Source organism: Sciurus vulgaris (assembly GCF_902686455.1).
Source record: "Sciurus vulgaris genome assembly, chromosome: 16".
NCBI lineage: Eukaryota > Metazoa > Chordata > Mammalia > Rodentia > Sciuridae > Sciurus > Sciurus vulgaris.
In genome coordinates this window covers 8,392,331-8,407,755 of record NC_136477.1, presented here as the reverse complement: position 1 = coordinate 8,407,755, position 15,425 = coordinate 8,392,331, and the positions used below count along the sequence as shown (strand labels likewise).

General features: G+C 38.9%; 1 pseudogene across 1 annotated transcript in view; it reads left to right on the top strand.

Moving 5' to 3' along the window:
• The window catches only part of LOC306646107 (olfactory receptor 7E24-like), a 69,668-nt pseudogene extending 57,303 nt beyond the window's left edge, over positions 1–12,365 (top strand). Inside the window, exon 2 of the transcript in view lies at positions 10,731–12,365. The product of the transcript in view is annotated as an olfactory receptor 7E24-like (transcript). The remainder of the gene's footprint in view (positions 1–10,730) is intronic.
• The last annotated feature ends 3,060 nt before the right edge of the window (positions 12,366–15,425 follow it).

Genomic DNA, 15,425 nt, shown 5'->3' with positions numbered 1-15,425 from the left:
TGGTATTGCAATACCCCCTGTTTCACCTTCCTGCTAAGGATTGCTTTAGCTATTCTGGGTTTCTTATTCTTCCAGATGAATTTCATAATTGCCTGCTCTATTTCTGTAAGGTACGTCATTGGGATTTTAATTGGAATTGCATTGAATTTGTATAGCACTTTAGGTAGTATGGCCATTTTGACAATATTAATTCTTCCTATCCAAGACATGGAAGATCTTTCCAATCTTCTAAGGTGTTCTTTAATTTCTTTCTTTAGTGTTGTATAGTTCTCATTGTAGAGGTCTTTCACCTCTTTTGTGAGATTGATTCCCAAGTATTTTATTTTTTTCGAGGCTATTGTGAATGGGGTAGTTTTCCTAATTTCTCTTTCTGAAGATTCATCACTTATGTATAAAAATGCGTTGGATTTATGGGCATTGATCTTGTAACCTGCAACTTTTACTGAAATCACTTATGAGTTCTAAGAGTTTTCTGGTGGAATTTCCAGGTTCCTCTAAATATTAATCATGTCATCAGCGAACAGGGATAGTTTGAGTTCTTCTTTTCCAATTCGTATCCCTTTAATTTCTTTGGTTTGTCTAATTGCTCTGGCAGAGTCTCAAGAACGATGTTGAATAGAAGTGGTGAAAGAGGGCATCCCTGCCTTGTTCCAGTTTTTAGGGGGAATGCTTTCAGCTTTTCACCATTTAGAATGATATTAGCCATGGGCTTAGCATAAATGGCCTTTACAATATTAAGGAATGTTCCCACTATCCCTATTTGTTCTAGTGTTTTGAGCATGAAGGGGTGCTGTATTTTATCAAATGCTTTTTCTGCGTCTATTGAAATAATCATGTGATTCTTGACTTTAAGTCTATTAATATGGTGAATTACGTTTATTGATTTCCTGATGTTGAACCAACCTTGCATCCCTGGGATGAAACCCACTTGATCATGGTGCACTATCTTTTTAATATGTTTTTGTATGCGATTTGCTAAAATTTTGTTGAGAATTTTTGCGTCGATGTTCATTAAGGATATTGGTCTGAAATTTTCTTTCCTTGATGACTCTCTGTCTGGTTTAGGTATCAGTGTGATATTGGCTTCATAGAATGAGTTTGGGAGGGTTCCCTCCTCTTCTATTTTATGGAATACTTTGAGAAGTATTGGAATGAGCTCTTCCTTAAAGGTTTTGTAGAACTCGGCTGAGAACCCATCTGGTCCCGGCCTTTTCTTTGTTGGTAGGCTTTTGATGACTTCTTCTATTTCAGTACTTGAAATTGGTCTATTTAAATTGTTTATGTCCTCCTCATTCAGTTTAGGCAATTCATATGTCTCTAGAAACCTGTTGATGTCTTCGAAATTTTCTATTTTGTTGGAGTATAGATTTTCAAAATAGCTTCTAATTATGTTTTGTATTTCCATCCTGTCTGTAGTGATATTTCCTTGTTCATTCCGAATTTTAGTGATTTGGGTTTTCTCTCGTCTTCTCTTTGTTAGTGTGGCTAAAGGTTTATCAATTTTGTTTATTTTTTCGAAGAACCAACTATTGATTTTGTCAATTTTTTGTATTGTTTCTTTTGTTTCAATTTCATTGATTTCAGCTCTGAGTTTAACAATTTCCTGTCTTCTACTACTTTTGGTGCTGTTCTGTTCTTCTTTTTCTAAGGCTTTGAGCTGTAGTGTTAGGTTGTTTATTTGTTGAGTTTTACTTCTTTTATTAAATGCGCTCCATGAAATAAATTTCCCTCTAAGTACTGCTTTCATAGTGTCCCAGAGGTTTTGATATGATGTTTCTTTGTTCTCATTTACCTCTAAGAATTTTTTAATTTCCTTCTTAATATCTTCTGTTATCCATTCATCATATAATAGCATATTGTTTAACCTCCAGATGTTGGCATAGTTTCTGTGTTTTACTCTTTCATTTATTTCTAACTTCAATCCATTATGATCTGATAGAATACATGCTAGTGTCTCTATCTTCTTGTATTTGCTAACATTAGCTTTGTGGCATAATATATGGTCTATTTTAGAGAAGGATCCATGTGCTGCTGAGAAGAAAGTGTATTCACTCTTGGTTGGATGGAATATTCTATAAATGTCCGTTAAGTCTAAATTATTGATTGTGTTGTTGAGATCTATGGTTTCTTTGCTCAATTTTTGTCTGGAAGATCTGTCCAGTGGTGAGAGCGGCGTGTTAAAATCACCTAGTATTATTGTGTTGTGGTCTATTTGGTTTCTGAAATTGAGAAGGATTTGTTTGACATACATAGATGAGCCACTGTTTGGGGCATAGATGTTTATGATTGTTATATCTTGCTGATTTATGCTTCCCTTAAGCAGTATGAAATAACCTTCTTTATCCCTTCTGACTAACTTTGGCTTGAAGTCCACATTATCGGAAATGAGGATGGATACTCCAGCTTTTTTGCTGAGTCCATGTGCATGGTATGTTTTTCCCCATCCTTTCACCTTTAATCTATGGGTATCTTTTTCTATGAGGTGAGTCTCTTGCAGGCAACATATTGTTGGATCTTTCTTTTTAATCCAGTCTGCCAGTCTATGTCTTTTGATTGATGAATTCAGGCCATTAACGTTCAGGGTTATTATAGAGAAATGATTTGGTTTCCCGGTCATTTGGTTCATTTTTAAAATTTTGTTTATTTATTTGTATGACACAACTTGTTTCCTCCTTTATTTGACAATTCCTTTAGGATAATTCCTCCCTTTGCTGATTTGCTTCTTTGTTTTTCATCTCTTCCTCATGGAATATTTTGTTGAGAATGTTCTGTAATGCTGGTTTTCTTTTTGTAAATTCTTTTAGCTTTTGTTTATCATGGAAGGATTTTATTTCATCGTCAAATTTGAAGGTAAGTTTTGCTGGGTATAAGATTCTTGGTTGGCATCCATTTTCTTTCAGGGCTTGAAAAATGTTGTTCCAGGACCTTCTAGCTTTTAGGGTCTGGATTGAAAAATCTGCTGATATGCGTATTGGTTTCCCCCTGAATGTAATTTGGTTCTTTTCTCTCACAGCCTTTAAAATTCTGTCTTTATTTTGTATGTTAGGTATTTTCATTATAATTTGCCTTGGTGTGGGTCTGTTGTAATTTGTGTATTTGGAGTCCTGTAAGCCTCTTGAACTTGATTTTCCATTTCATTCTTCAGATTTGGGAAATTTTCTGATATTATTTCATTGAATAGGTTGTTCATTCCTTTGGCTTGTTTCTCTAGGCCTTCCTCAATCCCAATAATTCTTAAATTTGGCCTTTTCATGATATCCCATAGTTCTTGTAGATTCTGTTCATGATTTCTTACCATCTTCTCTGTTTGTTCAGCTTTGTTTTCAAGGTTAAATATTTTGTCTTCAATGTCTGAGGTTCTGTCTTCCAGGTGTTCTATCCTATTGGATATGCTTTCTATGGAGTTCTTAATTTGGTTTATTGTTTCCTTCATGTCAAGGATTTCTGTTTGGTTTTTTTTCAATATCTCTAACTCTTTATTGAAATGATCTTTTGCTTCCTGTATTTGCTCTTTTAACTGTCGATTGGTGCGATCAATCAATGCTTGCATTTGCTCTTTCATCTCATCATTCAATGCTTGCATTTGCTCTTTCATCTCCTCGTTTGCTTCTCTGATCATTTTAATTATGTACATTCTGAACTCCTTTTCTGTCATTTCTTCTGCCATGCTGTCATTGGGTTTTATTGATGTAACATCTAGATTTGTTTGCAGCATTTTCTTTCCTTGTTTTCTCATGTTGTTCAGATATCAGTGGACCGCTGAGATATTGCAGATTTCCTCTGTTGATTTACAATGACCCTGAAGATTTCTATATATATCCCCTCTTAGCCTTCAGTAGGCTGAAGTCTTGGAGGAGGTTGATAATGCGGTGCTCCACAAGGAAGCTGCCTCTCTAGGAGTGGTGGCCTTCAGGTGGGGTATATTCCCTGCTAGTGGGCAGAGGTGCCTCCACTTGTTGACCAATGGTCATCCAAAGGGGACCTAGGCTGTGGGCTGAGGCAAGGCCTGTTTGGGCCTGAGCCTCTGGTTTTACCGTCCTTGTGGGAAACCTCACCCAGCAGGGAAGACTCACCCGGTGGGGAGGTCTCGCTGGTCAGTTTCCTCCTAGAGGTTCCCCTCAATTTACATCTACTGCCTGGGCTGGGCTGCCTTCCTCTGCAAAGTTTCCAGGGGCCCGGCCCTACCTCCTGGGCCTGGGAGCCTCACCCTTCGCAGATGAATCTCCTTAGGCTGCCCCTCCTCAGAGAATTTGCCCATAGGCCTGGAACCTTCGCTCCGCCCTAAGCCTGTCTCTGTGCGGCTCTTCCACCCAGAAGCCTCCTAGATCCTGGGACCCTGTTCTGCACCTAATCGCCTGGCTGCGTGGCCCCTCCTCTGAGCAGCCACCTGTGGCCCCCGAACAATCGCTCTGAGTCCCAGAGACCCGCCACAGGCCTCTTCCTCCAGACAGCTGCCCAGTATGCCGGTGCGGTCACTAGGAGTCCAAGAAACTCACTTCGTGCCTCCTCCTCCCACCAACCACCCGTAGCCCGGGGCAATCAATCACTCCGAGTCGAAGTGACCCTGCCCGTTCCTCCTCCTTCTCCAGATAACCCCCCGGGTGTTCAGGAGCAGTCCCTCTGAGTGGCTCTGAATCCACGTGACCCGCTGCACGGGTCCTCTGGGCCACCGCCCGGAGCTCTGGTGTGGTCCCTCAAGACCAAGCGTCCCACCACGCTTCTCCTCCAGGCAGCCCCCCTGTGTTCAGGAGCTGTCACTTTAAGACCAAATACCTCACCACTCGCCTTCTCCTCTGAGCAGCCGCCTGGAGCGCTAATGCAGTCACTGCGAGTCCAAAGGACCCGCCGCGCTCCTTCTCCTCCTTCTCCTACTCCTCCGGGCAGGCCCCGGGGTTCAGAAGTGGTCAGGGTCCAAACAGCTCGCCACGCAGCCCCTTCTCTGGCAACCGCCTGTAGTTCCCTATAGTCGCCCGAATCCAAGCGGCTGCTCCTCTTCCTCCTCGTCCTCAGGGCAGGCCCCGGGGTTCAGAAGCGTCGTTCTGATTCCAAACAGCTCGCCGCGCGGCTTCTCCTCTGGCAACCGCCTGCAGCTCTGGCGCAGTCTCTCCGAATCCAAGTGGCCACGCTCCTCTCCTCCTCCTCAGGGCAGGCCCTGGTGTCCTGAGTCCACACAGTTCTCCCCGCCTCTCCTCCCCCGGGCAGCCGCCGGAGCCCCAGTGGCTGCTCCGAGTCCCAGCGCTGTGCCGACCGGCCTCCTCTATGGCGCTCCAGCGGGGGGAGGGGCGTCTCGCCGGCAGTTCTACTTCACAAAGTTTCCTGCGTTCCGGGACCCCCGTCCCATCCGGGATGCCCCCCCAGGGGGTGAGAGTCACCCGGCTACTTTGAGTTGGTCCCAAGCGTCTCAATATCTCCTCTCTTGAATCCTGAGTTCTGGAGCAACACGTAATGCAGCCACCCTCTAGGCCGCCATCTTGAAAACCTCCCACAAATGTTCTTCATTAGAATATTTACAAGTACTGTGCTAGAGCCAGCAATCCATTATTTGAACACTATTAAATATGACAGCTTATAGAGGAAATGAATGTCCCTTAAAGAGTATTGTCTCTTCATCTACTAAGTTGGAAACTTATATGTAAAATTTTACTTATTCCACATCAATTTTATTCACATTTTTGGAGCACAGCGTGGTATTTCTCTCCATGTTCACAGTGCACGATGATCCTCATCCAACCCTCAGTCTGGTCTCCCGTGCCTGGGCACCCTCCCCAGTTCCTAGCAATCACACTCCACATGCAGGTTGACTTTGGTCACCTTCCAGATATCAGAGAGATTATGCGTACTAGTCTTGCTGTGTCTTGTTTTGTTTTTTGGGTTCTTTTGTTTGTTTGTTTGTTTGTTTTTTTGGCTTATTTTTTGAAGTACCCAGTTTCCTTTTGCTTCTGTCGTTCATTGTGGTAAAATATACCCAAAGTGTGCTTTCCACCATTTTCAGTGAGCACAGTTCCATGTCGTTCTTACATTGTGGTGCAATCTGCCATGCCACCAGTCCCCAGAAACTTTTCATCCTCTTGAACTGAAAAGTTGCACTGCATTCAAAATCTCCCCATTCCTTTCCCCAATGACCTGGGTATCTCCACCTAGTGTGAAACATGATGAAGAAATTAAAGATATCAGGCTACAAAAATATCCTGAATATAGATATATGTGAGTAAATGTGAATGCCTCTGTGTGTGTTACTTTCTATCCTTGTGACAAAATACCCGAGAAGAACAATTCAACAGTTTGAAAGGAGGAAGTACTTATTTTGGCTCACAGATTGAGAGATTTCAATGCATGGCCAGCAGCCCTGTGGTGAGGCAGAACACCAGGCTGAGGAGGCATGGTGAGGAAATCTGCTCCCTCATGACATTCTGAAACTGTGTGTGCTGTGTGTGTGTGTGTGTGTGTGTGTGTGTGTGTATGAATGTTATGAGAGAGAGAGAGAGAGGCAGTTAACTACATCAAGATCTTAAATTTGTACATAAATCAAACCATGATAGAGTGTTACATAAGAAGCATATGCTATTTAATGTTTATTTTTCAGTTAAGTGTTTATTTTTCAAACTGGTATTTTTATTCACAGTAATAACAAGTAATATTAGTGCACCATTTTAAATGTCTGGAGGTATCAAAGGCAGAAGTTCTCAACCTGGGTCAAAAAAAAACCACCAAAATGGAACTGGAGACTGTCATGCTAAGTGAAATAAGCTAATCCGACAATGCAAAGGCCAAGTGTTTTCTCTGATGTGCAGATGCTAACACAAAATAAGGGGACAGGGAGGAGAGAAATCCACTGGATTAGACAAAGGGGACTAAAGGGAGGGAGGGTGGATGGGAATAGGAAGGACAGCAGGTTGAGTCAGACATGACCTTCCTATGTTCATACAGGAATAAACGGCCAGTCTAGCTCCACAACATGCACAACCACAAAAATGGGAACTTTCCTCCATGTATGTGTAATATGTCACAATACATTCTACTCTCAGGTGTAACTAAAAACAACAAAAACAATGACCACCAAGCATTTCACTTGCAGATATTCTGATTTTTTTTTTAACCTGAGACCAGGGTATATTTTGAAACATTCACAGATGTTAATGAATGGACAAACTATTCTATTAGATTTAACTATTTTAAAAACTTAAAAAGTTATTATATACAGTAAGTAATTATGTCCCCATATTATAAATGTCCAAACTGCCTGAGTGTTTCTGACACTATTTCTCGTGCATTTTTTCTCTGTGCATTGTTTGTAAAAACTAGATATTTGTGAGAACTAATGAAATAATGAATCTGAGTTTCCTTCATTCAGACATAAGACACTCTTATTGTAATGCACGTATCAGAAAGAATTGACAAGAAAGTCTGTTAATGAGGATTACAAAGTTTGGAACTGAAATCCAAACTTTAGAACTCTCCCATATTGCTAAAGTTCTTAACTATAAAATGGAAGTTCTGGGATTAGATAAACAATAAGATGGTCTCAACAATCAACATATAATACAGAATAAAAATTAACAAAATCAAAGACAGATTTCCTTACCAGATATTTTACTGAGATTGCATGGCTTTGATAGAAATAAACTTATTTAAAACTCTACTATGTATTTATACCACATTTTCTTTATCCATGTATCTGTTGACGGGCACATGTGCTGGTTCCATAACTTGGCTGTTGTGAACTGCCCTGCTTGATGTACCTGTATCCCTTCAGCATATCATTTTAGTTTCTTTGGATAAATACCCAGGAGTGGGAATAATTCCTTTCTTAGTCTTTTGAAGAAGCTCCACATCCAATTCCAGAATGGGTATACTGCTTTGAAGTCCCACCAAAACGTCTTACTTTTCCCCATGTCCTTGCCAGCACTTATTATTTATATTCTTGAGAATTGCCCTCCTGACTGGAGTAAGGTGAAATCTCAGGTAATTATGATTTGTGTCTTCCTAATTGTTAGAGGAGCTGAAGATTTTTTCATATATCTCTTGGTCATTTTGTATTTCTCCCTTTGAAAAGTATCTGTTTTGCTCTCTCGTCCCTTTATTAACTGGGTTATTTGCTTTATGGTGTTGTTTTTGAGTAATATACTAAATATCAATCCCTTTTGGAATATTTGTTGGAAAAGGCAGCAAAACCAAACATCATGACCTGTAAATCCTTCCTTCTTTGCCTTGGTGATTCAGACTTGAATTCATCACTTGTCACAGTAGAATGGTGGTTGGAGGGATTTGGGGTGCAGCAAGTAGAGGGTTTTTTAAATAGGTGCATATTGAAGGTTTGGGAAGAAGAATTTCTGAAGGTAGACAATATTTACACAACAATGTGAAGAAAATGTCACCAAAATGTGTACTTAAAATAGTTGAAATGATAGGTCCTGTCATAAGCCTGTTATTTCCATGATAGTGGAAATAAATAGGGGATGGATCATTCTGCAAATTATATTCCACAAAAGTGCATTATCATAACATTAACATTGTGTCACACATGTACAAACATTGAAAGGTAGTCAGTGGAGTGACAACTTCCATGAACATCTATATTTGTTCAAGATAAAATTCCTTGAGATCTTTGCTTTTTAGGTGACTAGATGTGCAAAGGTAACCCAGTTTGCTTGTTGATCAGTCTTGTCAAGAGACTCAGGTTGTCTGCCATGGTGTTTCAGATCACCATAGTTATCAAGCGGGCTCCACACAATCACCAACTCTAGTGACATACACCTACACCCTTCAGTTTCACCTCATTTTAGCTGTTGTACTTAAGTCACTGTTATTCCTATACCTGGTTCCTCATACTTACAAAAATGACTTATTATTGCCTAGTTTATTGTATAAAGTGATTTATAAAGTGTTATGTCATGTTTTACTCTGTTTCTCACATAAATTCCTTTTTAAATGTAGACAAATGTCTTTTAAAGACTTGCAGAAATGACAGAAATGAAAGAAGTGAGCAGGATACACATATTTCCTACCAAGTTGAAGAATATATTCAAAACCAACTGTGGGCATTAATCTTCTCTTTGTCTTCTTCTGTCATTAGTGTTAGGAAGTCCTTAGAGATTGGAGTAACATGGAGCAATTTGACAAATTACGAGTCCTGTGCATTGCCCATTCCACAGTCATTTAATAGTCAAGAGTCAGCCTGTCCCTCTGGTCACAGCTGGATGACTCCAGTATCAAGGGCTCCATGCCTGCGCATTTTCATCAAGAAGCTGGCCTGCATCAGGAAGCTCCTATCTGATGCTGTATGCTTGTCAGATGCTGGATACATATATTTATCCTGGGGATAAAGTCTGAGTCTTTGTTGGACATGGGACCATCTTCAGATCTGCATTCCTTGGTCATGACCCAACAGAGAAGCACAGCAATCAGGTAAATACAAAGGGAATCCTTGGTTGTGGGAAAGACCCTTGGAAGTGCTGTTCCCTCATAATGAGTACAATCATGTCCATTTGTCTTTTAAACTGTCCTCCTTAATCTCACCTGACCAGATATCTTTAGTATCTTGAAATCTTTGGTATTGGGCCAGGTGGGATTATCAATATTTAAAGTTTTTGCTAAAAAGACTGTGGAGTTTATGTTCTTGGTTGTGGCAAGGGTACCAGAAATCTTACTCAAAATTTGCTGTCCACCCAAACTGCTTCTACTTGCCATAGGTATCTCACCTGAAGTAGCAGAAAACGGGTCCCTTAAGTAGTACAGATGGGCTTGTTCCATCACCTGGCTATTGTGAATTGCATTCCTTTAAACACTGATGTGGCTATATCATGACAGTAGGCTGATAAGAACCAAGGAGTGGGATAGCTGGGTCATATGGTGATTTCATTCTCAGTCTTTTTGTTTGTTTGTTTGTTTTGAGGTGCTTGGTATTGAACCCTGAGCTTCATGCATGCTACACAAGCACTCTATCACTAAGCCATTTCCCAGCCTCATGTCTAATCTTTTGAGGAAGCTCTCCCCACTTTTCATAGTGGTTATACTAATTTTCAGTCCCAAAAACAATACATAAGGGAAAATTTTCCCCCACATACTTGCCAGCATTTATTAGTTTTTGTCTTATTGATAACTATCCATTCTAACTCCAGTGAGGTGAAATTTCAATGTAGTTTTGTTTTGCATTTCCCTGATTGCTATATCAGGGATGGTGAACATGTTTTCAGATATTTTTTGGTCATTTGTATTTCCTCTTTTGAGAGGTGCTGTAGTGCTTCTTAATTTTCTTTATTAAAAAATAATTTTTAAATGGAGATAAATATTGTTATCTTTTCTTAAATGAGTAGGTTTTATTTTACTGAGATGTGTATTTGTTATCTCTAATATTGTTTATCTTTGAGAACTGTTCAGTTGAACATCTCTAAAGTAGTTCTATACAGAAGGAGGCAAATAAAACAGAAACCAATAATGAAAGAGTTCAAAAAGACTGGGTTCATTACAACTGAGAAATATTGCAAAGAGTTTATAAATTTCAAAGGTGAATTGAAAATAGATAGATTTCTGAGTAACTTTGTTTTCTCTTCAATCATTTTCTTGTTCCAAAGATGTACAAGGAATACGGAAGAATGAATCTAACAGGTGTTAGAGTTTCATCTCATGGGACACTTAGAGGACTCAGAAGAGCAGCCCGTCCTCTTTGGACTGTTCCTGTCCATTTACCTGGTCACAGTGTTTGGAAACCTGCTCATCATCCTGACTGTCAGCTCTGACCCCCACCTCCACACCCCCATGTACTTCTTCCTCTCCAACCTCTCCTTGGCTGACATTGGTTTTATCTCTACCACAGTCCCAAAGATGCTTATAAACATCCAAACTCACAGCAGAGTCATCTCCTATGGGACTGCATGACACAGATGTCTCTATTTAGCATTTTTGGATCTATGGATAATGTGCTTCTGACTGTGATGGCCTATGACCAGTATGTGGCCATCTGTCATCCCTTGCAATATGCGGTCATCATGAACACTCGCCTCTGTGGCTTCTTAGTTTCTGTGTGTTTTCTGGTTAGCCTTTTGGACTCCCAGCTGCACAATTTGATTGCTTTACAATTCATCTACTTCAGCAATGTGGAAATAGCTAATTTCTTCTGTGATCCATCTCAGTTATTTGATCTTTCCTGTATCAATACATTAACCAATAATGTTGTCACGTATTTTACTGGTGCCATCTTTGGATTTTTTTCCTGTCTCAGGAATCCTTTTCTCTTACTATAAAACTGTTTCCTCCATTCTAAGGATCCCATCCTCAGGTGGGATGTACAAAGCCTTCTCTACCTGTGGGTCTCATCTCTCAGTTGTTTGCTTATTTTATGGAACAGGGCTTACAGTATACCTTGGTTCAGCTGTGTCATCCTCCCCCAAGAAAGGTATGGTGGCCTCAGTGATGTACACTGTGGTCACCCCCATGCTGAACCCCTTCATCTACAGCCTGAGGAACAGGGACATTAAAAGTGCCCTATGGAGGCTGCACAGCAGGATGGTCTATTTCATCATTCTCCATCCTTCTCTTACTGTTTATTAGAAAATCAATCATCTAGAACTTCTGATGCTTCATTTTGGAATCATTATTTTTGTTTTGCCTTCATTTTTATTCCACAGCATGTTTCATGACTGAACACTGTTTTATGGGAGTGTCTTTAATTCAATCTCATGATTTTTCTGAGATCCCTTTTCATTGTAAACATCATGACTGGCAACCTCTGTCACTTCTCAGCAGTACCCTGGACTCCAGGTGAAATGCTAAACTCTATTTTTATGTAGTTAAAATTGGTGTCCTTTAAAGTTCTTACCAATTTTCTTTAAGAATTGCACCTGTGATATGTATTGAGGCATGCTACATCTCAGGGTGAGATCGCTGGGTCTCCAGCTTAGATTTCATTGTAAGCACCTGAGAAGTTAAAAACATTTTTGAGTAGGTCTCATGCCTATGGATGCCCATTTATATGGATCTGACTAATTAAATGTTTAGAACCTTCTAAGAAGGTTCATATGTTGGTTCTTAAAGGAATCAGGCTCAAATGGGTAAGTTAGAGCTAAGCCTATCAAATCTCCTCTTTCAACACACTGCCCATCAACCCCATGTAGCTTCTTGTGCACTGGTTTAAAGTGAGTGTCTTTCTTCTGCAGCCTCACCCTTCTGTAGTTATATCCTCATGCTGACTGGGGGCTCTTGGAATCACTTCTACATTTTCCACCTTGTTTAGTTGCTACACAATTTTCACCATGGTCACTACTCTATCTAGAAAACCTATTACATTTCACTAGTCCCTTTTCCCTCCCTCTCCATCAAAATATTTATATTTGTTTTTATTTTTATAGCACCCTGAGTGATAAATTGTGACATGGGGAAAATTTATGTTGTAAATTGTCTGAAATTGCAATATTTTAAAATGTGATTAGGAAATAAATAAAATTCTTGTTCATGGTGTTCAAGTGAGTGAAGTTTCAGGAGTGATATCATTTTACATATTTTCCCTTGAAAGAATAAAATTGGTCCTTCCCTTCTCTGTAGCTTCCTGCCTTGCCCTGTGTTCTCTTCCTCCCACATGTGTTAACTCATAATATACTCATTTGTCATGAGTCCCTCATTAGAGTTTACACCATGTTTTCTTTGAATGTCTGACTCTAAAATTGCAAGCTAAAAAACTTTTTTCCTCACAATTTTCACAACCTCAGGTATTTTGTTATAGCAACAGAAAACATAGTAATACAAAAGGGCAATATGTTTTAATCAATCTATCAATTCAAGAGTTAATCTCAACTAATAAATATTAAACCCTTTCAAACACACATACCCAAATATCTGGGTAGTCATGATTCATCAAGAGTCCTCTAAATTCCACACTACCTCACAAGAAACATGTATATCTAATATTTCCATACTTCATCAGACTGCTTGACTTTCTACTCCATAAATTCCTCAGAAAAGACATGTGGAAGTTTTTATTTTTATTATCAAATAACTTGAGGGAATTAATTTTCCCCAAATTTAAGAGTTACAGAATGAAAAATAGATTTTGATCTTTTCTATAAGAACAAAGTATAAAATAATGAAGACACAATTTTTTAATCAATATTCAAAGAATGTCAGAAGTTCTGGGTTCACTTTTTCTTCAGGATAGTCATCAGAGGAAGCAGAATGAAATCAAAACAAAATATATATAACATTTTATTATACCAACATAGTTACCTTTGTTTTTGTTGTTGTTGTTTTATTTTTTTTTTTCATACCATACCCTGTAAATTCTTTCTGCTTTGGCAATAGACTCCATATGTTATCCCTGCCACCCACAATGTCATGTCTTCAAAATAAAAACACTTTTGCTATGACCTAATCACTCCAAATGACTCAGCACTGATACTTCCATCCCTGTCCATTCTCCGTACCTGCCATTTGGTCTCCCACACACCCCCATGATTTATCCACTCACAGGTTAGCAAGTATTGCTAACCTTATTCTTTCCTCTATATGTAACCAATTATGTATATACCATGATGTTCTTCATCTAAGTAAAGGATAAATAAATCTCACCTCCATAGCACAGAGAGTTTTCAGGGAGAAAGCGCCATGGACAGAATACACAAGATTGAAACTGAGCACTATTCACATAAATCTTACTTTATACATGAGAAAAATTGCAACCAGGAAACATCTACATTAAAATGTCTAAGAGCTGAAAACACAAAGAAATCTAAATATGTGGAAAGACTATGGGAAATATCTCAGGAAGTTAAATTAGGAGTGCTGTGGCAATCCATGATTGAATGAGCTATACAGGGAGTAGAAAAGTGTGGGATTTAAATGTCTTTAACTATAAAAAATCAGCTCAGTATTTGAGACCTTTGGTAGGTAAGAGTCATACTATGGTCAAAATGGTCCTATGTTCTCACCTGACATCCTCATCTCCACTGAGGGCACCTCGTGTGCAAATAACTGCTCAAATTGGTGTATCTCTGGGGAGTTGGTTCCTGGAGGACCTTGGCTGCCATGTTGCTCTGTCTTCCAGACATTGCTGCAGGCTCCTCTCTAATGCTCAGATCCTACAGGAGCAGGTTAAATGCCACAGTGCTTATTACTGAGGCTTTGTCATTATTGTAGTTAATTTTGTTGAAGACCAGGCAAAGGGTTTCCTATTGAAAAATATTTCTCTTCTCATTTTAAATAAGTCCATTTTGAAAACTGAGCATTCCAGGAATTTAAAAGTAACCTTACATAAATAATGTGATTTGAATATGATACAAAATTCATTCTGTTAAACTTCCTCAAGTGTTTATTTGTGGGGGAAAAAAAGACTTAATGAAGAGGGTGCTTTAGAGAATGTAGTTAAATGTATTGATCAAGACAGTCTTTAGTGTACTAAAACAAACTGATAATTTTAAACTTCTATTCTCACATTAATAGATTCAACTAATGACTTGGCAGACAGAAAATATGATTTAATATTAGCTTCTGAATTTTACAGTTGTGTGGGCCAGAACTTGGTACTTAACTATGAAACTATCAGTATTTTTATTTTTAATGATATTTGTTTGTAGTCCCCTAGGATTAAACAGGAAATGTGTGAACATGGTAAGAATCCTGAAGGAGATATATCCTTATCCTCTATTCCCAGATTGATGCAATTCCAATAAATTTTTTGGACTTCAGTGTGCCTTACCCTGGATACCTTATAGGTACAATTTTATGTTTACAATGATATCTTCACCAGGTTAAGCAAATAGAATGAATACCATTCATCTATATATCAAAACATAGCATAAGGATGGTAATTATTGGCACATCTGTACTTGTATACCATAGAGTAAATTACAACTGTCCTAGAAAGCACAAAGAAACTTTCTCTTTCATAAATCCAGTATTTTCAACTTTACTTGGAGTCGTGCACCTTCTGTACAAGTCCATTTGTCTAAGATGTCCTGAGAGAAGAATCTCCATTTATTTTTATATTATCTTGAACATTCAATAACATATAATTTTGTTCAAATAGTAACAACAGAATTAACACAAAAAATGAATAGATAGGATTTGAGTGTTCTGCACATAAGAAAGGGATAAGACAAAAAGGGTAGAGATAGGTTTTGCAAGAATAATGAATGGAATGTGAGATGTTACCATTGTACCCATTAATTTGAGAACATAAATGACTTGAGAATGAGCTCACTCATTTGATTAAACAAGCAGAAATGTCTTGTTTTTCTCACACTGTTGTCTTCTACCCTCATCATTGACAGCAATGCTAGCATCTGATCACTTTTGTCTTCTGTGAAATGAGTTCACTATCATATCCCATTTTTGCTCCTCTTCAAGCATTCTAAAAGCTCTCAAAATCTACTCTCCTGACCTGAAATTGTACCATGATGCCTGCCATTGATCATTTGATTTCACCAAAGTTACAGTCT